The sequence below is a fragment of the Rattus norvegicus genome, chromosome 9 (genome assembly GCF_021556685.1).
Source record: "Rattus norvegicus strain SHRSP/BbbUtx chromosome 9, alternate assembly SHRSP_T2T, whole genome shotgun sequence".
Classification (NCBI taxonomy): domain Eukaryota; kingdom Metazoa; phylum Chordata; class Mammalia; order Rodentia; family Muridae; genus Rattus; species Rattus norvegicus.
In genome coordinates this window covers 96,660,799-96,683,208 of record NC_141542.1, presented here as the reverse complement: position 1 = coordinate 96,683,208, position 22,410 = coordinate 96,660,799, and the positions used below count along the sequence as shown (strand labels likewise).

General features: G+C 44.3%; 1 long non-coding RNA gene across 1 annotated transcript in view; it reads right to left on the bottom strand.

Moving 5' to 3' along the window:
- Positions 1–17,808: 17,808 nt before the first annotated feature.
- Positions 17,809–22,410, bottom strand: part of LOC134480392 (uncharacterized) — a 9,350-nt gene continuing 4,748 nt past the window's right edge. Inside the window, exon 2 of the long non-coding RNA XR_015629669.1 lies at positions 17,809–18,074. This is a non-coding gene — a long non-coding RNA (uncharacterized LOC134480392). The remainder of the gene's footprint in view (positions 18,075–22,410) is intronic.

Here is a 22,410-nt window from a genome sequence, read left to right as displayed (position 1 = left end):
GCCATGGGCTCATGGTTCCAGAGGGTGATTCCATGACTATCATAGTAGTGATCCAGATAGTTAGCTCTCATGGTGGCTGAGAGCTGACATCTTGTAACAATAACCACAAAGCAGAGAGAGAGAGAGAGAGAGAGAGAGAGAGAGAGAGAGAGAGAGAGAGAGAGAGAGAGAGATAACTGGGAAGAGCATAGGCTTTTGAAACCTCAAGGTCCACCCCCAGTGACATACCTCCTCCAACAAGGCCACACCCCCTAGTCATTCCCAAACAGTTTCACTGTCAGGGGACTAAGCATTCAGATATATGGACCTGTAGGGGACGTTCTCATCAAACCACCACAGCTATTGAACAGATTGACTTCTTAAAGCTGAAATGAGATAAAGAAGGGTTTGAGGTCTTCATATGTGTTAACTTTTAGGTCTCAGGATGATCAAGGGAACCCAGAGAGACTGAGTTAGATTGCTACATGATGACCTAAGGGTTGATTGATTGCAAATAAGAAGAAACAAAATTAAAACAGCTTGTAAGTACCCAAAGACCAAAGACCACTATGACGATTCTAATAGGTACAAACCCACCTCCATCATGAATATCTGAAAATATGTAACTCAAAGTACACTTATGAGATATTCCTAATGATCTTAGTAAGTCCAAAGTACCCTATTTAGAGCTCATAGTGTATGTTGGAACCCACAAAGAACCTCCCTTGGGTTGAAACCCTGCACTGAACCCATGTTACACTTGTATGTCATACAGGGTATATGTATTGCTGCGAAGCCCAGAGTTCTGAATATCACAGAGCGCCTGGAGCTCCAGGGTCCCTGAATGTAAGCCATAGCCCACCTAAACAGAGTTTATAGTACACCTATTTAGAGATCATACTACATATTTATTGAGTTCTTGGTGCACCTTTCATAGCCCCTCATAACCACAAAACACACACTATGTAGAGGTCATATAGCCCTACACAGAGCTTATAGTGCCCTCTATAGACCTCACAGTGGACCTATAGGGTGCTCATAGTGACATGTATTAGGCCCAAAGAGGTATGTTTAAAGCTCATATTACATCTTCATTGAGGTCCTAATGCCTGATCTTGACCTCCTACTTCACTCTCATGGAGATCATAGTGTACCCACATAGAGCTCAGAATGCCGTGGCTTATGGTTCCCTGTGAATACATCTTTGAACTCTGTGTTGAGCCTATAGAGCATTATGTAATAATTCATAATGCCCTTTGTATAGCCCACAGTACACCTCTATGTGGCTCACAGTGCTCACAACCAGAGGATATAATGATGTGTCATAGGATCCTATATAGAGCCCAAGTGCCCTGCACAGAGCCCACAGCGCATGTGTCAGGACTCAGTGAGCCGTGTAGAGAGTTCACAGTTCATGGGAGAACTCGCATGCAGTAGTACATGATTATAATGCAGTAGTACATGATTATAACTACAGAGCTCTTAGTCTCCTCTGTACTCAAAGAGCAGTTGTGACAACAGCTCACAGTGGCCTCAGAGGTCTCACACTGCACTTATATTCATCTCATAGTGTTCTTTATAGAGGTCATAAAGCCATTTATGGAACTCATAATGCTCCGTATATTAGCTTCAGTGACCTATTTAGAGCTTGTCTTGCCTTACTTATAGCTGACAGTACACTGTGTAGACTTCATAATGCCCTTTATGGAGATCATAGTATTCCTGAGTAGAAAACACCATAGTGCAAATTTATTGAGCTCACAATGTCTTGTAGAGTGCTCCATAGCACATTTTATAGTAATCATAGTTCCCATTATGCTTCATCATTTTTCTCTGTGTGATGTCATGTGTCATGTATTGTATATATGATGTCCTATGGGCATCATAATAAATCATCCTAATGCATACTGTATAAGCCATTCTTTGCTGTACATAATTCCTTTTGACTGCTCTAGAGGCTATATTGTTCTGTATAGGTGCTGTCTTAGACTACATTGGGAGTTTATAGAGCATCCATATATTGACAGCACACTTGTCTAGAATAGATAATTCCATATCTGTGATACATGACTAACACATGACCATGTGTAGCTGATTGTGCATCGGAATCAGAGATAGAGTTCCCTATATGGAAATTGTGGTACCATCAATTCATCTCCTATTATGCCTTTGTTCAGGTGTGTCTTAGGGTTTCATTGCTGTGAAGAGACATCATTACCAAGGCAACTCTTATAAAGGAAAACATTTCATTGGGGCTGCCTTATGGTTTCAGAGGTTTGGTCCAATATCTTCATGGTGGGAAGCATGGCAGTGTCAAGGCAGACCTGGTGCTGGAGGAGGAGCTGAGAATTCTACTTGATCCTCAGATAGCAGGAGACTGTGTACTACACTGGTGTAGCTTGAGCATACACGAGACCAAAGCCTGACCCCACAGTGACACACTTCCTCAAACAAGGCCATACTTCCTAATAGTGCCACTCCCTATGGGCCGAGCAGTCAAACACATGAGTCTGTGGAGGCCATACCTATTCAAACCACCACAGGGTGCATCATGATACACCCTATCAATGTATGCATCTTTTGCATTTGTATACATCTCATGATACAAATTATAGCTGCCACCCTAAAGATGTCATCAGCTTATAAATAGAAGACAGGGCCCAGTAGCTTAGAAGTGTACTCTATAGTAGACTTATAAGTATTGTATGCATTTATAACCACTATGAGTTCTTACAATCCTGCGATTCAACTCTTGGTTCACACTGTAGATGTCATGGTTCCCTGTATAGGAATCATATTGCAAGGCATAGACATCATAACCCCTGGTAGCATCCCATGATGTCCTGTACAAGTGCACAGCTACTGAATGGAGCACCTAGTGCTCTTAGTCAAGCTCTCAGTTCACATGCGCAGAAAAAGTGTGAAGAATAGCCTACCCTGTAATGAATGTATAGACCCGGAAGCCCCTCTCTTGTCTCAGTTGCTCACAGACCCTGTCTGCTACACTTCCCACTTCCTGCACAAATTTCTCTTACTCTCATTACCACCCAGTTGCTTAAAGACTGTTCCGGATAAGATTGTCTGCTGCGTTCTGACCCAGAAAATGTAACTATCTGCTCTATGACATTTTCTCTTTCCCCTCTTTCTATCCCAACATTAGCTTCTAGCTAACGCATGCTTTCCCTGATGTGCTAGGGATCCTCACTCTCTCTGAAGACCTTTCCTTGCTCCAGGAGGCTGCATGCACATTTCATTTTGGAGGATTTTTTTGAGTCTAACTCAAAGTCTGTCTTCCCCGAGCCACTGAGATCTTTAGCTTTCCTGCTGTGTTGTTTTTACTCTCAAGCTCCAATAAAAACGTCTTTGAGTTTTTCTTCTCAGTTCATCTTTAAATTCTGGTATCTATGAGACCAGGAGCCGATGAAAGGAACCCTTTATTGTCTGGTATACTCCTTCCTGGAAACACTCGCATGGGCATACCGCAAAATCATGTTTTACCAATTTCCCCAGCATTCTGTGGCTTAGTGAGGTCAACACACAGCAAATACAAAGCAGGGATCTTTTATTGAAAGGTATTAGGGCAGTTGTTGACCTCATTGCTTCTCACCGATCCCAGGAAAGAATCTCAGCTGGTCTGTAAAGCAGGCGTCTTTTTTCTTCCCTTGTGGTGATGTGGTGTCTGTTTCTGCTCTCAACCCTGGAAATGAATTCTCCATTGCTGCTCCACCCACGGAATTCTCTCCTTTCTGAGTGTGAGGTTGTCACTGGGGTCAGCTGTCACTCTGTGTCCCATTCACATCTCTTTAGAAAGACTGCCCCCATCTGGAGTTAACACTTGAACTGACCAAGCTGGGTTTAGAGGTGAAATTCAGTGTTAGCATGCTCAAGACCCTGAGTTTATCCCAAGGACCACAACACAAATGACAACAAAACAACTGGCAGGGGAAGGCAACAGTTATAATGGTAATGCCCTCTGCAGAGGTCCATTGCAGAGTATGCCCCAGGCACAGTCACAATGCTACGAAAGACAAAACAAGAAAAGACAAAAACAACAGCTAAACCCCCAAAGCCCCTTTGATTTATTTATTGATGTTTCCCCCCAAAAAAGTACTTTTATTGATTATTTGGGAATGTCACATCATGCATCTTGATCATTCTTAGTCTTCACATGTCTCCCTTGTCCAATGACCTCCCCCGAAAAAGAGGAACAAGGAGGAGGAGGAGGAGGAGGAGGAGGAGGAGGAGGAGGAGGAGGAGGAGGAGGAGGAGAAGCAACAATAAAAGGAGAAAGAGGAGAAGACGAGGAAGAGGAGGAAGAGGGGTTCAATTTGTGTTGTCTATTCACTCACTGGGGCATGATCAAACTTCTATTGTTCCGAGGCCCATTAAAGAAAACTCTCACCACCACCAGAAGCCATAAGTTGTGGAAAGCTACACATCAGCATCCTTATCACACTTCTTAAGAGTTCACTTCAGGGCTGGAGAGATGGCTCAGAGGTTAAGAGCACTGTCTGCTCTTCTAGAGGTCCTGAGTTCAATTCCCAGCCACCATATGGTGGCTCACAACCATCTACAATCAGATGTGGTGCCCTCTTCTGGCCTGCAGGCATACATGCAGGCAGAAAGCTGTATGATGTATACATAATAAATAAACAAATGTTTTAAAAAAAGTTCATTTCAATGATTTTCTGTCTAGGCTGTTACTTTTGGGGTTGAGCGGGGAGGGCAAAGGAAGGGATTGCCACAAGCCTTCTATGTTCCTCTTTCTCAACTGAGTCTGCAGTCATTGAAACCACTGAAGAGGTAGCTTCCTTGCCCTTTAGAGTGAGAGAGGGCGTGGGTCATGAACTTCCACATAGTTTCTGGCATCTGTATGGTCTATGGATGCCACCATAGCTCTTGGCTGCATACAGACCACAGACATCCACATGGCCTTTGGTGGTAACACTGTCCGACATCAACATGACCCCCATTTACAGCAGGACCACAGACCCTAACATGGCCTCAGGAGGCAGCACAGGCCACTCATATCAACATGGCCCTGTTATGCCCAGTTTACAGGAACCCCAGAAGACCCCCAGATTGAGATACTGGTGTAATAAGCAAAGAGAGTTATTATGTGAGCCCAGATTCAGTTTGCTGTCCTTTCTGCTGAACGGGTTAGGAAAGTGACCCCAAATCTAGGGATTTGAGATATATACAGGAGGATGCATAAACTGGGGCATTACATGATTGGGTAGGGGAAAGGGAGTGCCATCCTTCAACCAGATAGCATTAGTTCAGACAGGGAGGCGGAACTGCTGGGGAAAGATCTTTTTGACCTGGGAAGAAATAACTTATTCTGCTATCAGAGACCAGCATGTTTTTATAACGTGGTAACAGCTGCCTTCAGATACTTAGTTATCTCTTTCCTATAGCTCAAGCGTGGGCTTTTATCACTTCAAGGATACTAACTCCTGCCTCCTTCAAAGGTCAGAGCCATCTGTACCAGGAAGAGTGCTGTCACTTGGCACAAGGTTGGGCTCCCTTTTGTCTGCTCTTTTCAAAGGCCTGAGGCATCTGTACTGGGGAAAGGGGATCCTGGATTTCTTTAGCCCTGTGTGGCAGGACTGCTCACAGACAGCAAACTTGGCTTCAGGCAGCATAGACCACAAACGTCACATGGCCTTCAGTGGTTACACTGGGCACTGTATCTACATGGCCTCCAGTAGCAGCTCAGACCAAGGACATCTACATAGCCTTGGACTTCAACACAGCCTGGGGCAAGGGGCCTCAGATATCAACATGGCCTCCAGGGGCAGCATAGACTGGACCACAGAATTTTTTTTTTTTTTGAAGCGGTCCAATCCAGAAAACGAACCCTTCATCTTGGACATACTAGTTTGCTTAGAACCAGGGGGATTATGAGCCCACACAGACAGCATGTTTGGGGGCTGAGTCAGCACAAGCTCCAGGCTGCTGGACATCACCCTGTTGGTTCTACTCACAGACGACATGTCCGTGGTCCATTGCAGACTTCTCTCACATCTGTCACTGCCATGGAGTCTCTAGTTCTGTTCCTCTCCACCATGTACCCGCTGCTCTGTTCCTCTGTCTTCCCCACCACTCGATCTCATATTCACTCATTCAAGGTTTCTGATTTCTGAAGCATCATAAACATTGGACAACTGCCGAGACTCATCTCAGATAGCCTGTGCTGTTGCCCACATGACCAGGGTGACGTTGCTGCTAGGAAGGGCATCTGGAGGCAGGTTCTGTGCGAGCTTCTGGCTACTGGCTACTGCACAACTCCCAGCTCTCGACATTTAACAGCCTTAGGGGCTGCTGGGCTTGGGCTTTGTGCCTGAAGCCTGTGGACACGCCACTGCCCTAGCTCTCCATTTCCCAGAAGGGCAAACAGGCAGGGCTGCAGCTGCAGCGGCTCTGTGCTGGGCCAGCAGACTGATGCGAGCCCTATTTAGTAATGAACTCTTCGGGCAGGAGCTCCCAGCCACTTGCTGCACATCTCTCAGTCGTTGGTGCTGGCACTCCCACGGCTTATCAGCGATGGCCTTCGTGTTTATCCTAACCTTCTTTACCTATGGATGGTGACTGTGTTCTAAGGGGAAACAAACGTGGACATCTCTTAAAGTGGAGATCTGTGAGGGAGGGTCCGTGATGCTCTTGTGGGTGACTTACCTGTGTGAGAATGCATTTGTAAGTCTTTGTCTGGTGTAAAGTAGCAGGAGAGAGGAGAGAGGGGAGAGGGTGTGTGTGGGGGGGACGGTGGTGGTGGGGTTGGGGAGTATCTTGTTTACATGGCAGCAGACAGAAGCAGCTCAGGTCAAAACCAGGTTGTCTATAGTTCCCACAGCCTTTCTGACCTGCTTCCACTAGCCAGGCTCCACAATTCAGTCTCCACAGCCAAAGTAGCACAGCTAGCTGGGAACTGAGTATTGGGCTGGAGAGATGGCTCAGTGGTGAAGAGCACTGACTGCTCTTCCAGAGGTCCTGAGTTCAAATCCCAGCAACCACATGGTGGCTCACAACCCTCTGTAATGGGATCTGATGCCCTCTTCTGGGGTGTCTGAAGGCAGCTACAGTGTACTCATGAAATAAATCTTTAAAAGAAAAAAAAAGATATTGAGCCTGCCTGGGTATGATGCTACACTCACTGTAATCCCAGCTCGTGGGAGGTAGAGGCAGAGAGAGCATGAGTCTGAGGGCAGCCTCTGCTACATAGGAGGTTCAATGCTATCCTGGGCTACAGGAGGCTCTATCTCAAAATTAAAAAAAAAAAAAAAATCAAAGAAAGACATAATCCTGTTGAGGCTTTTGTCTTTTTCTGTCTATTCTAATGCTAAGTTGGGGCGGGGGCGGGGCTGGGGGTGGGGGTGGGAACGAGACCTAGAGTTTGTGACCCTGCCCCCAAGTTAATTCTGATTGGTAAATAAAGAATTCTGCCAATAGCTGGGCAGAAGAGACATAGGTGGAATTGAGGTTTTATCAGGCTTGGGGGGAGAGAAGGCCCTCGAGGAGAAGGTGCAGGAGAGGAGAAAGGAGAGCCACCATGGGTTAAGGGTCAAAAGAGTATGGCCCCCAGGGCTGCCCAATTGGAGCTAAGAGCCGCCCATATGGAACGTAGTAAATAGAGAGAACTTATGGGTATCGAGAGGAAAGTAACAGCATGGAGAGTGGGCAGCTGCCCAGCTCTTATGCTGCCTAAGGTTTATAAAAATACAGAGGCTGTGAGTGTGTCTTTCATCCAGGAACTCAATAACCAAAGGCGGGGTAGAAGCCCTGGGCCGGGATTTTACATAAGTTCTGCAACATAATCCTGTGGGAGATATTTCAGATTCCAATCACAACTGCTAGGTAAAGGTCAGAGAAAAACACACAAAGATGTGTGAAGAAAGCCCTGGGTGTGGAGCAACCTCACACAAAATAGAAAGGCTCATGGCTCCGAGAGTCGAGGATCCTTATCTCTGCTTACTTGAGTACATTTCTTTCTGAGTGCTGTATTTATTTTCTGCCTGGATTGATTTGATGAACTAGCCACGTTTTATGGAGCCCTTCCTCGTTTTTGTGGGATGTACACCATATATGGAGGAATCCTCGAGAAAGCTGGCTTCACCAGAATGCACAACAGTGTTTGCTCCTGAACCTTAAATTCTTCTGGTAAAGAAAACATTTAGCTTTGAGCATTTTAGCTCTTGTTAGGCAGATCATACAAAATGCCTTAATTTAATCTCTTCGCCTTTGTCACAATGGTATAGAAGATATTTGAGTTTTAGTTTACAGACAAATGTCCGTCCATTCTGTGTTAGCATTATGAATGTTATTGTCCAAGGCAGCTGTGGTTGAGTCAAGCACTTTAGCTCAAAATGGAGTCTGGAAACAGCCTGCTGGGTAGTTTTAGAACATCTTTCCTTTTTCTGATAAAGCTGATATCAAATCAATTTTCAAAGAATGCTAGAACTTAGAGATTTTCTTATAAACCTATTTTTTTTTTGTTTGTTTGGTTTTTGTTTTGTTTTGTTTTGGTGAGAGGACGGGAAAGTATTTTTCAAGGAGTTTTGTTTCACGTGCCTTTTTAAATGGACGTAAGGGTTTATTGAGGGGTGGGTCTAGATTAGCTGGCTTCCCTGAACTTCCTCAGAGGAAGGCCCTGGACAATGGGGTCATGACCTGTCATTCACCATGATTATAAGTCTGTAGATCTGGACACATCCTTTTTTTTTTTTTTTTTTTTTTGAGCTTCCATTCCAGTTAAGCAGACCGGGTCTCATGCACTCCCCGACTAGCCTTTCAGTAGCCTCGGAAAGCGAAGGTCCACATACCTAACTACAGAAGTAGGTCTAGAGTTCGGTGACGTTTGCGTTTGGTGGGATAAAGTTTAACTCCGAAGAGAAAGATTAGTAATTTTTATTTAAAAAGTAAGATAAATATTTGCACGAATTGTATAGTCAAGTGTGAGGTCAGAAGAAATACAGACATGCGTGTATTTCTGTATTTCTTGCAGTCAGGTGGGCTGACTAATGATGTTCTGCACCTGTCCAAGTTCCGTGTCTTCTTGTGTCTGACAAAAGCTTGTGGTACAGTAGGTGCTATAGGATCCGCAGCTTACTCGGGTTTCCCCCGTGTTGGCTTCTCACGCTCTTTATTTATTTACTGATTTTCCAAAACTAGAATGTTCCAGGTGTTTGAAAGCTTCAGAAAACAAAAGGCAGAGACCCACGGCCCTTCCCCCTCTAGAGGCAGGCATCTTAGGGTAGCCGTAGCAATACGCCCAGGGCAGTGATGTGAGTGTGGCCATGGCAACAAGATCTGTAGACATCTGGGATGGATTTTTGGAGGAAGGAATACTTAACTGACTTTCTGAGAGAGAACTGAGCTCCTCAGGCACAAACAGGAGGATGGGGAATGAGGGTCAGACAAGGACATCAAAAAGGGAGTACCCAGTGAAGGGCTGGAGGGATGCAGCTTGATCGGGACGCTGCAAACAGATGCATGGAGCTGGAGGCTAGCTCTTTTCCTAGCCTGGAAGTCAGCTAGAAAATTTGTCAGGTGTGTGTGACAAGGCCTTGGGTGGAGGGTTTAAGCACCTGTAACTCATGTGGTGATAGCTGTGGCAGGTGGGGAAGAGGCAAAGGAGACCTGGAGTAGAGGCACAGAGCTAGATAAGGTAGTGACTGGAGTAGAGGCACAGAGCTAGATAAGGTGGTGAGTGGGCAAAGGCTGGGCAGTTGTGTGCACAGGAGACAAGTCCCTATGTTTGGGGTTCCCTATTCTCACCACAGTGACACAAGCATGACCGTCACATAACACTGAGGGGTGCTTCAATGATTTGATGATACATGAGAAGCATTGACAACAGTGTTCGGCCCATCATAAAAAGAGCCTTGTTAGCAAAAACCAACTACATAAACAAAGGTGAACTCTGAGGGTGTATTCTTGTGGCCCAGCAGAGAAAGGTTTAGGGGACAGGCCAATGGGAATATGTTTGGAGGTCACCAGATGAGGATCCAGGCTTGTTCTTATTTGATGACCACCAGCATGTCCTTTCAAGCCCTTTCTACATCCCAGAGGGCACAAGGTACCTGTATTGGTTGCTCTTGTCCTTGCTGTGGCGACCGAAGCAACTTAAGAGAGGAAGGTTCGACTTTGGCTCGCAGTCTGAAGCAGGAGCATCCGGCAGCTGGCTATGTCTACCCACAACCAGGAACCCAACAGGGATGATGAATACTGGCATTCAACTTGCTCTCTCCATTTAATCCAATCCAGGACCCCAGCCCCTGGAGGGGTGTCAGCCAAATTTAGGGTACAACTTCTCATCTCAATTAACTTAATGTAGATGATCTCTTACAGACTTCAGGGGGCTTATTTCCATGGTGATTCTAAATCCCAGCAAGTATCATCACAGGAATCAGTATTATCCCAGGAACCCAGCCTCATTGTCCATAGAGGAGGCCTCATTTCAAATGTAGCCACCCTGGGCATGGGGGCTTCCTAGTTTGAACTTCAGAGGTGAGGAGACGCAGTCTACAGGGCCCATCAAGTGGACTTGGGTGCTGGGCCCCACCAAGCATGGTGGGTGCTGAGTCTGGTCCTTAGCCTCATCATCTCCATGACTTGGATTTCATTAGCTTCATGTGATGTGTCTTCTGTGCACCCCATTAGGACAGGTCCTGATGTTTATCCAGAAAAATCCCAAGATTATATGGCTCCTGCTGTGTTTCCGAGCTGCTCTGGTATCCACTTTACTTCAGTCTGAAGTATATCTGAGTCAGGCCCCTTGCTGGGCTCCTCCTAAGGGTGAAGGTCCAAGATTGGCTACAGGGGACTTGCATTTCTAATGATCTAGAAGCATTGATACGCAAAGACAGCGCTACCCTACATCTCCTGCATATTTTTTCTTCCTCATTTCTAGGGCAAGTTTTAGAATTAGGCTCTGATTTCTGTGGGAAAGAAAAATAGAGGTTAAGTTAGTTGAAATTTCCCCACCTACAAAAAGACATGATCTTTATAGGTAGCTGTGTTGCAGCTTGTCCCATGGCGCCTCAGGAACCAGGGGCACAATTGAAAGAGATGACAGTGCCCAGAGAACTAGAACATATGTGGCTTGAAAGAATTTCAAACTTTGTGAATTCCACCTTCACAGCTCTGTGTCCTGTCACCTGGGTAAATGCCTTTGAAAGCTAGAGCTGACACTTAAGAAAAACGTTTAAATCAGAGACCAAGAGAATGCTTGGATGCTCAGGGGCTGACACGTTTTCCAGAAGGTAGTCATTTTTATACTTAATTAGGTAAGAGTTGAGTCCTGTGTCAATGGGTATATTTGATAATTCCACCTTTTATTTCCCCTCCCCTCTATCGTATTTCTGAAGCAGAGTTATGTAGCTAGCCCAGACTAACCTAGAACAACTCACCATGTAGCCAAGGTTGGCCTTGAACTCCTGATCCTCTTGCTCAGTGCTGGGATTACAGATATGTGCTACCATGCTTAGTTTACGTTGCTGGTGACTGAACCCAAGCCAGGGTTTTAATGTGTTCTGAGCCCTGTCTCCAGTCATGACTCGTCTGTCCGTGTCTTAATTATTTCATTTAAGATTTCTGTTAGCTGAACTCAGGTAAGAACCAGTCACAGTCCTGATTATGATGAAATATAGAAGATTGCCAACAGGTAGACAGTATGTATTGTGTGTGTGTGTGTGTGTGTGTGTGTGTGTGTGTGTGTGCAGCATGTGTGTATGATATATATGTATATATATATATATGCAGTATGAGGATGTTGTGTGCATGTTGTGAGAATGGGTGTTTAGTGTGTGGGTGAGGAATGTGAGTATATAGTGTGTGAATAAATGTGTATAGTATGTATATGTGGCATGTGTTTGGTGTGAATTTGTGCTGTCTATAGAATGTGTGTGTGTGTGTGCATGTGTGTGTGTGTGATTAATGTGAAGTATGCATGTAGTAGTATATATTGTATGACTGTGTTGTGTTTGATGTAAGTATGTGTGTAGTAAGTGTTATGTATATGTGTATGTGTATGCATATGTATAATGTTTGATGTATATGGGATGAGGACTGTGACATGTATGTGCTGTGTGACTGTGTGCAGTATATGTATTTGGTTTGAGTATATGTATGCGCCGTATGTACGATATGTATGCTTAGTGTCAATGCATTGTGCAGTATGTGTATGCTGTATGCATGTGTGTGGGTATGGGTTATGTGCATGTGTTGTTGTAAAAATATAAAAAATAAAAATGCTGTCTTTTATCCCGCTAGGTCCAGCACCGCAGTATCCCAAGGTATCTGCTGGATATCTTAATTCTCAGTCAGCAAAGCCTCTTACCTGCTCTGCTCCATCCCCTATCACACTGCTGAAGGCCTCTCTCTGAGCCTGGCAGCAATCTCTCTACCTGTCTAGTTCCCAAGGCAGGCTTCCATGACAGAAACACACATCCCAACTCCTTGGTGGCCCAGACCAGCCGCCCCACACTCCATTACACTTAAATCTACACACGAAAGCACACACAACACAATAACCTTTGACCTAAAGGATAAGATGTAATTGCCCACCTAAACATACAGAGCCCAGTACACATCCATCCCTTAAGAACATTAATAACGGGGTTGGGGATTTAGCTCAGTGGTAGAGCACTTGCCTAGCAAGCGCAAGGCCCTGGGTTCGGTCCCCAGCTCCGGAAAAAAAAGAAAAAAAGAAAAAAGAAAAAAAAAGAACATTAATAACAACCTGTAAATACACAGAGTGGAATCTTAACATCAGCTTCCATTTTCTCTTTGTCGTGACTGCCCTCTCTGTCCTTCCTACCTCTTCCTCTTTCAGTTCCAGTCTCCTCCTCTTCCTTCAAACTTTTCTCCCGGCCCATCCCTCCTTCTCGTCTAATGACAGGCCTCATTCTATCTTGTACCTGCCTCATTTGTGACATCATCCCACATGCATGCATGTATTTTTTGTATGGTGTGTGTATGATGTGAGTCTATGATGTGTGTGTGTCTGTGAAATGTATTTAGTGTGAGTGTCTGTGTGTGTATGTTTACCTGTTGCCGGTGATTGAACCCAATCCAGGGTTTCATGTGCTCCACCTGAACTGTGTCTCTAGCCATGATTCATTCATGTCTTGAATATTTAATTTAAATTTTTTGTTAGCTGAATACAGGGAAGAATCAGCTGTGTATGTAGTGTATGTGTGTATGTGATATGTACATGTTGTATGCATGTGTGTATGTGGTGTGTATATGTGTGCATGTGTGTTGAATCTGCAGTGTATGATTGGTCTGGGTGTGTGTTTGTACAATATGTAATGCCATGTGTATGGGTGTGTCATGTGTGCATGTTAATATGCGTTTGTACACACGGGGAGTGCTATCATGGCCCTGCATAGTTGGCAGGCCAGGCAGTCCTGTGTGTCCTCATAGGTGGGATGTTTCTTCTCAGTTCTGAGAGCCTCTGTGACCGATGAGGAGTCCTTGTATCTCCAGCAGGAAGCCCAGCATAGCGTGCCTGTCTTTAAAAGCAGCAGTTGCTCCAGGGCTCCAACAGCTCACATGGTGTGAAGGTGCTGTCAGGCGGGCACCCCTTTGAGGGCATGCGTGGACTGCCATTTCCAAAAACATTCACGCTTTTCTAAGCACGTTTCCTGCTATGGTGCCTAGACTATTTGTAGGAGTTCTTTCTGAGAACGAAAAGCTAATGAGAATGGCATGGAGCCTTTTTAGTGAGAATGTGGTGCTAATGAGGGCATGATCCCCCAAGATCAGAAAAACAACTCCATCAATGACATATAGGTCACCTCTTCCATGCTGACTGTCACCAGCTACCCCACACTGAAAGCTGTTTGTCATGAGAGCAATTGGGTTAATGGGAGAAGATCCCCAGACTTGCCTCGTGGCTCCCATCCTGACAGGTTGTCATGACAATCTTGCAGTGTGGGGGCTTTTGGTCCACAAAGAATTGAAAACAAGCCTCATGAACCAGCTCCGTCTTTACCTCACAAGTGCCAAGCGTCACAGCTATGCCTCAGGTGGACGAAAGGAGGCCAGACCAGTCTCACAGGGAGGGAGGGGGCGCTGGTGTTCTGAGTAGCTGCAGGAAGCCTGGGCAGGAGTCAGCCAGCCGTGGGTGTGGCTCAGCTCTCACCATTTGGCAAGCACTCAGGAAACATTCATTGATACAATCGGGTATAAACCAAGGCTGACCATTCTCTATCTTCCAGCCCACCTAATGTAAAACCCAAAGGTGGCTTGATCTAGAGGGCTAACGAATGCTTTTCTGAGCATGTCCTGAGTACTTAACAGATGCCCTTTCTAGTTTATTAGGAGAGCTTGCCTCTACTTTTATTCTCCATGTCTTGTCCCATCATGCTTATTATTATAGATTATAATTCATTCCAGACCCACAAACCCTCAAATAGCCAAATGAAGGGCTGTTCGAGACTTTCATGTGTGTGGTATATATGTGTGCACCATACACGTGTGCATGGATGATGTATGTATGAAATTTAAAGAGTAACCTTGTGTGTTGTTACTCAGAGACTGTCTACTTTTCATAAAATTTAGAGACGGGGTTTCTCGCTGACCTGGAACTGGCCAAGTAAGCTAGGCCGTTTGTCCAGTGAGCCCTGGGAATTCACTCGTCTCTCCCTCCCAGCATTAGGATGATAAGAATGGGCCTCTGTACCCAACCTTTTCTTTTTCCACAGAGGTGCTAGTGGCTGAATGTAGACTTTTGTAAGGCAAGTACTATATTGACTAAACCCTCTTCATAGCCATTGTACTATACAATTAAATGTTAATCAAGTTAGTAATCTCTTTGCCTATATTTGCATCTGTGTGTGTGTCTGTGTGTGTGTGTGTGTGTGTGTGTGTGTGTGTGTGTGTGTGTGTGTGTGTGTATGATATTTGAAGGCTCGTGTTAATGTCAGGTGTCTTTAGTGTTTTCTACTTTCGTTTTGAGACAGGATCTCTCATTGAACCTGCACAGACTGGCTGACCTGTGAGCCCCAGGATTCTTTTGTCTCCACCTTCCCAGTGCTGGAATTACAAACATTTGCTAGCACAGGGCTTGTTTTTGTAAATGTAGGTGCTGGTGGGGATCTGAGCTTAGGTCATCAGGCTAGTGCAGCCATTGAGCACTTTACAAAGAGCCGATGACCTCTGCTGCTCCTAGGAGTTTTTACTTTAAAAAGATCCTAAGACATATCTGTAAACCATTCCATTTCTTTTCACAACTCTGCCTGGAACTAGAGTGGTACAAGTGAATGGACATGAGAAACGAATTAGAGGGGTGCCGCTGAATAGTTATCTCTCCCAACCCAGAGACAGCGCAAGGATTTCTCTGGGCCGATGAACAGAGCAGAGAGTGATAGATATGTCATTTAACCCACTATTTGTCCTAATAATATCACAGGTATAATGATATTTCTCCTTGACCTACTGACCGTATCTCTCTAAAAAGGAAGGACATCATCCCTACCTAATTAGAACACCATTATCATCTTAACAAAATGAGTAGTAACTACTTGGAAGTCTCTAGGACTAATTTTTCCTTCAAATTGTTCCATTGTCCTAAGTGTCACGTATCGTTGACCTGTTTGAGCCAGGAGCCTGTCATGTCCTGCCCTGAGTTATTCTGTCTCAGGTCTCTTTGCATCTAGAACAGTTTCTCCCCCTGCCCCCACCTGAAGTGCTTCAGCTGGCTGTCCTATGACCCTTGACCTTGTTCTATTACACGCTCACTGAGAATGCACTAAAGGTGGATGTAAGAGTTCTGCTATCTCAATAAAGTTTTACACCTTTATTCTAATTGATAATATTGATAATTTTAATGTGGGCTTTACCAAAAAACCCTGTCAGTTGACTTTTTGAAGGGATACGTCTATCAGCTTTTTTTTCCTTCTAAAGATGTATTTATTTTATGTATGTGAGTACTCTGTCACTCTCTTCAGACACACCAGAAGAGGGCATCAGATCTCATTACAGATGGTTGTAAGTCACCATGTGGTTGCTGGGAATTGAACTGAGGACCTCTGGGAGAGCAGTCAGTGCTCTAACCACTGAGCAATCTCTCCAGACCCTCCTGTCAGATTTTGACTGTGTTTCTTGTACGTGTGCTGAGTGGAAAGACGTTTGTGGGATTTCTCCCCCACTTGCTTATATCTGATCCTTTATCTATTTTTTCCTCATAGAAATGAAACTTACAGAATGGTCGTCTGCACAAGTATTCTATCAACCCTAATTCCTCTAGGGCAGTTGCCTCTGGTGTTGTAGGTGGGGTTTGGAAAGCACACTACTATCAAAACTTGAATTTCTCATGAACTGTTGAGAAAATGCCACCCACTAGTCAACTGGTACTAACTGGGTGTTGTTCCTGCTTCTACTTAACTGTATCCGGTTCCCATTGACCCCGATCCCCCACCTACCTTCTTAGCTTTGCGTTCTCGACTCAGAGTCAGAAGATCCAGCTGATGAGCTCAGGTCACGGATCACAGTAACAACACGTTGTCTCACCCCCTCCCCCACCCCCCATCACCAAGCTCTTCCAGCAGGCTCTTACCAAGCTGTGTCCTGGGAGCCTCTGGATTGGAGAGGGAGCCATGAGTAAGGAGGCTTCTGTTCTTAATCATCAAGTTTTGATGAGTGGGTTATTTCATGTCTGGGTTTATATGTTTCAGGTTCCCCACATGTAGGAATGATCTGAGTATATTCACTTATGTTACAGTCAGATGTGTGCTGGTATAAGATTGCTTAGTTCTGACTTGTTTTTTTTTTTTTTTTTCAAAAAAAAATATGAAGCAAGTAGATATGGTAGTATTGAAAGAAATTGGAAATTCAACACATACAGATTGCCTGCATTAAGAAAAAGAAATGCAGGCCTGTATCTCAGCTCTCAGGAACTGGAGGCTGAGGACCAGGACATTAAGGTCATCTTTAGCTACATGGCAAGTTAAAGGTGAGCCTAGGCTGTGTCTGTGAAGAAAACCAACCCATAAAAGAATAAATAAACGAACTGGACTGTTTGGCTTGGACCCAGAGCCAGGACAGCAACATGGGATAAAGCTGTATGGTAGCCCATTTGGGAGTGAGGAGGCAGCTCAGTCTTGTGTGTAACACAGCAAGGATCATGACCTGGGCTGTCTTATATCAACTGTCTTCCCAGCGTTCCAGCCCAACTTTTAAATGTGTCAATTCGAGCAATACTATTAATGTTTATACCTACATGGGCTTACTTGCAAGCCATCTCCATTTCTCTGTGTGTGAGCCTACAGAATTAAACTGATGGATTTAGGAAGCTTTTGATATCGATGCACACTTGAAGACTTAACTTCAACTCGTGTCTTACAAAACTTCGCTTACGAAACTCAACAGAGCAAGATTCCCGCTTATGCATTTTTGAAATGGAGTCGTGTGAATGTGAAAGGTTCTTTCCCCTTTCTTCTATTTTTGCTGTGTGGTTGGCACAGCCCCGGTCTTTTGAAGCAGCTGGGATATAAATATAAAATAGGGATGGAGGCCTATTAGTGGAGAACAGCTGGCTAAGCACGGCAAGGCTCTGGGCTCTGCAGGGCCAACCAACTAGCCCAGGCATGTTGGTTTCGGTCTGATTGACTCTCTGGCTTTCTGCTGAGCAGGCTTTAATGATTTAAAGGTTGGCAGAGCAAGCCGGGTCTCTTGTCAGGCTCCCATCCATCTCTATTTGTAACCTACACAGTAGTTAGAGCCAGAGATTTTGTTGGATCGTCGTCATCTTTGGCAGCATGTGGTGTGGCATTAGACTCTCTGCCTATTTCTAGACTATTTTTAAAGGTGCCCATTAAATGCTAGTAAAATGTTCAACTTTTTATTTTTCATGGTTCAAAGTTAGTAAGCATCATCCTAACCGGTATAGATGTGTTGGTTTGTGAAGTCATTGCATCAAAAAGACAGCTGCCAGAAAGCAAGGTGAGCGCTCTAGCATTTCCAATTTCTCTGGTAAATTCTGGGGGGACGTTTGGTTGGTGTGTTTCTTGGAGGAGTTGCTTCTTACCATGTATCTCTCAGGACAGAAGGTGGCTTTTGGTGACAGTTTACTTTTAACTCAAACTTGACAACTAGGAAGAAAAAGCAAAATCAAGAGAATTAGAACTCATCTGTGTCAGGGGAAAGCTTCTTCACATCTACTGATTTCACACTGGAACATACACTTACAATGTGCCTGCCTGACACCGTGCCAAGGGCTCTTTACGGCTTCGATCTTGCTCCTGCCCCCAGAAATGATGACCATTTTCCTCAGTTCCACGAACCCCCAATCTTTTGCAGAATATACCTACGTATTTCTATAACATTACCGAACATCTCCATAGCATTACTTTGTTTTTAACATGTACATACCATATGACTTAAATCTCAATGTTCCCATGTCCCTACCCCACCCCCAAGTCTGTTCCTCGGTTTTCTCTTTGGTAACAGTGAGGGTAATGAGAACACCTACATCTGAAGGCTGTTACAAGGATTAGTTAATGCGAGTCAGTGTTCAAAGCAGTTCTTATCTCCCGGCTAGTAATTGTCTAGATTTGCTGGAGCGTTCTGAGTCATGTAATTCTCCCAGAGGCTTGTTCGACAAAATCCTTCCCATCACAGCCCAGCCAAGTGTGTGCTTCATATAGAGTTTCCTGCCTGCTAGGCGTGGTGGCATATGTCTTTAATCCCAACACTTGGGAAGCAGAGGCAGGTGGATCCTTCTGAGTGTGCTGCCAGCCTGGTTGTGACAGCCAGGACTACATAGAATAGCAGTGCCCAGCCTGGTTATGACAGCCAGGGCTACATAGAGTAGCAGTTCTCAACCCGTGGGTGGTGACCCCTTTGGGGGAGTCAAATGATTTTTTTCACAGGAGTACACATCAGATATCTGACATATCAGATATTTACATTATGATTCATAACAGTAGCAAGATTACAGTTATGAGGCAGCAACAATATAGTTTTATGGTTGGGGTCACCATATATAAGGAAGTGTGTTAAAGAGCTGAAGCATTAGGCTGGTTGAGAAACACCGACGCAGAGAGAGCCAAGCAAACTCAACCAAACGAAGAAAAGCATTTCTCATTTTATCACTTGGTACCACTATTAACGAATACAAGTCGATTTCCTCCACTGTTCCCCTACCTCGCATGGTCTTTGCACTAAGTTCCACATCCTAGAATGTCCTTCCTTCTCATTTCCTCTGCTCCTCTTCAAAGTTCAGAGTTCAAGCTCTTGTCTACTGAGACACCTATCCTACTGTATGAGTTACTTTCTACTGTTATAATAAAACATAATTGACCAAGGCATCTTCCAGAAAGCCTTTCAGAAAGAAGGGTTTATTTTAGGCTTATGGCTCCTGGGGCTCTAGAGTCCATGATGGCTGGCTAGCAGAAGATGTCAGAAGGTGTGGCAGCTAGAGATGGAAACCAAGAACTGAGTGCCCACCTCTCAAACAATACTCAGGAAGCTGAGAAAGGACACTCAGTGGCTTGAGTCTTTTTAAACTTCAAAGCCTGCCTTAGGGACAAAGATTCTCCACAGAGTTATACCTCCTAATCCTTTCCCAAACACTCAGCAGCTGGGGACTAAGTGTTGAAGTGGTTCAGACTTAATGGGGAACAGGTCAAATCCAGTGTCTTGTATTTAGCCCAAGTCTCTCTCTCTCTCTCTCTCTCTCTCTCTCTCTCTCTCTCTCTCTCTCTCCATATACCTATGTGTAGCTCACAGAGATTCATCTACCTCTGTCTCCTGACTGCTAGAATCAGAGGCATGTACCACCACAGCCAGCTGCTACTTTATATTTAATTGTGTGATGGTTTGGCTAATATTTGCCTGTCCATCACAATGTAAGCTCTTAAGACCGGGGCAGTTTATTTTTAAAATAATTTATCACAACATTTCTGTTATCAAATTCCGTTGTTAAATTACACTGTAGATACTCACTTAAAGGACACGTGTTGAATAGATTGGAGGGTTAGTCTTTATTCGTGTGTTGCTCGAATCAATCCGTGTATCACTTATCATTGAATTATAAGTCATATATAGTTTTTTCTATAAGGACCAGTGCTGAGATATAAAAATAAGTGAACCTATTCCCAGAGGGATCCACTGTTTATATATAACTGAATTATGCCCTGGAAGACATTTTTGTTTAATAATCATGCCACATACACATGCATGTATGTACTTTCTGTTGGAAACCTGAATTGTATTATAAGTGTGTGTGTGTGTGTGTGTGTGTGTGTGTGTGTATGTATATATATATATCAGAATTATATTATAGACCTACAAAGAATAAATTACAACCATTAAAATGGTTACACAATACTTTACAAAGGTCTAAAAGAATAACACGAGTAAAGAACTTCAGTGTGCCTGTCACACTCCACACCCACCTGAACTAACTTCTGCCTTGACCTTGGTGTTTCTCATTCTCATGATTATAATTTTATCTTTTTTTATAATATCTTATCCATCCAATCCACTATGGAGCTATATCTCCAGCCTCTTTATTTTTGAGTACTGAAATTTGTATCTATAATCATTAGAATGCCTTGGTATATTTCCCAAATTAATCCTGGTAAAATTCTGTGTTGCATTTTCTGAAACTATTTTCCCTAAACATGTGATTTGGGAGAGTCATTAAAAAATGAAATGGTGTGTGTGAAGAAATACTGGGGGTGGAAAGAATTCTTTGGAGGAGGAAGAAGAGAACTGTTAACAATCCTTCTAGGCTCCACCCCACGTTACCTGGTAACAGCCAGGTATGCCTGGCTTACTATAAAAGGGACTGCTTGCCCCTTCCTCTCACTCTTACTCTCTTATTCTCTGTGATGGTTTGCATATGCTTGTCCCAGGGAGTGGCACTATTAGAAGGTGTGGCCTTGTTGGAGTAGGCTTGGCACTGTGCATGTGGGCTTTAAAACTCTCATTCTAGCAGCCTGGAAGCCAGTATTCTGCTGGCAGTCTTCAGATGAAGATGTAGAACTCTCAGCTCCTCCTGCACCATGCCTGCCTGAATGCTGCCATGTTCCTGCCTTGATGATAATGGGTTGAACCTCTGAGCCTGTAAGCCAGCATCAATTAAATGTTGTCCTTATAAGAGTGGCCTTGACCATAGTGTCTGTTGACAGCAGTAAAACCCTAACTAAGACATTCTCTCTGATTCTCTTCTCCCTGTGACCCCTTTCTCCTTCTCTCCCCATTCCCTTCCCCATTCTCTCTCCACATGCTCCTGGCCTCTTCTCTTCTTTCTCTCTGTCTCTCTATCTGCCTGTCTCTACTCTCTTCCCAACTCCCCTTCTCATACCCTAAATAAACTCTATTCTATACTAAACCTGTCATATGGCTGGTCCCTCAGAGGAAAAAGATGCCTCAACATGGGCCCACTGAGGCACCCATCCCACCTCACTATACCATGCCTCTATCAAACCTAACCTTGGCTCTTAACACAACACTAACCAAAGCTTAGGATCTGGCAAAAGCCTTATGGAAACTCTAAAAGCTAATCTAAAAACATATCTGGACTCAGGGTTGGGAAATGGATCTGACCCAGAACCTGGGATATCTTCAACCTTGGTCAAAGAAACCTCTTTTTGCAATGAGACACACTCAGTGAAGAGGTGCATTACTGGTCAAGGTGCTGACAAGGAGAAACTAAGTGCTTAGACCCAATGGGACATCCCTACCCAAGTCATCCAAGTCTCAGGGAACATCACGGCAGAGGAGGCAGAGAGAATCTTACAGCTGGAGAGGAAAGTTGCAAAAAACTCTGGCCCTGATGTGGCTCTGATACTCGTTAATGAACAATCAGCTGTAGTTACCTTGTGTAGTTACCTACACAAGACTAAGCCAGTCAAAATTTTAGCACAGATCAGGAGGTGTCCAAGAGGCACCACTGCAAGCTGAGGAACTGATTTGGCAGTTGATGGCTCAGGGAGAGGGGGAGTTGTTTTATGTCAGAGGTAAAACCACTGGGAAGGTTCCCATGAGCTAGTTGTAAGGGAGAGGAAGGGGTCCGGAGTGAGTGGGAATGGGCTAAGAGGGATGTGGAAATGAGTGTGATAAACGTGGATTATGTGCTTGTACAACATTGTCAAGGAACAAATAAAAAACGAAACAGCACTGTTTTAGTCATTTCCCTCAACATAGAATCTTTTGTGAGGGCATCTGTGAGCAGCACCCATTCCTCTATTGTCTGCCTCCTCTCACACCTCTCTCTATGACAATCAGTGAAGTTACAGACAGCTTTGAGCTTGCCTTCTTTTGTGCACATGTATAAAGATTGCTCTAGAAATTCTCTTTAGGGAGTCAAAGGTTGGAAGCTATTTTCATTTCCAGGCTTACTAGTCACTGGTAATTTCTGTATTAAGAAATACATATTAAGAAATTAAGAAACATAGTAAGAAATATGTTTATGCTTGT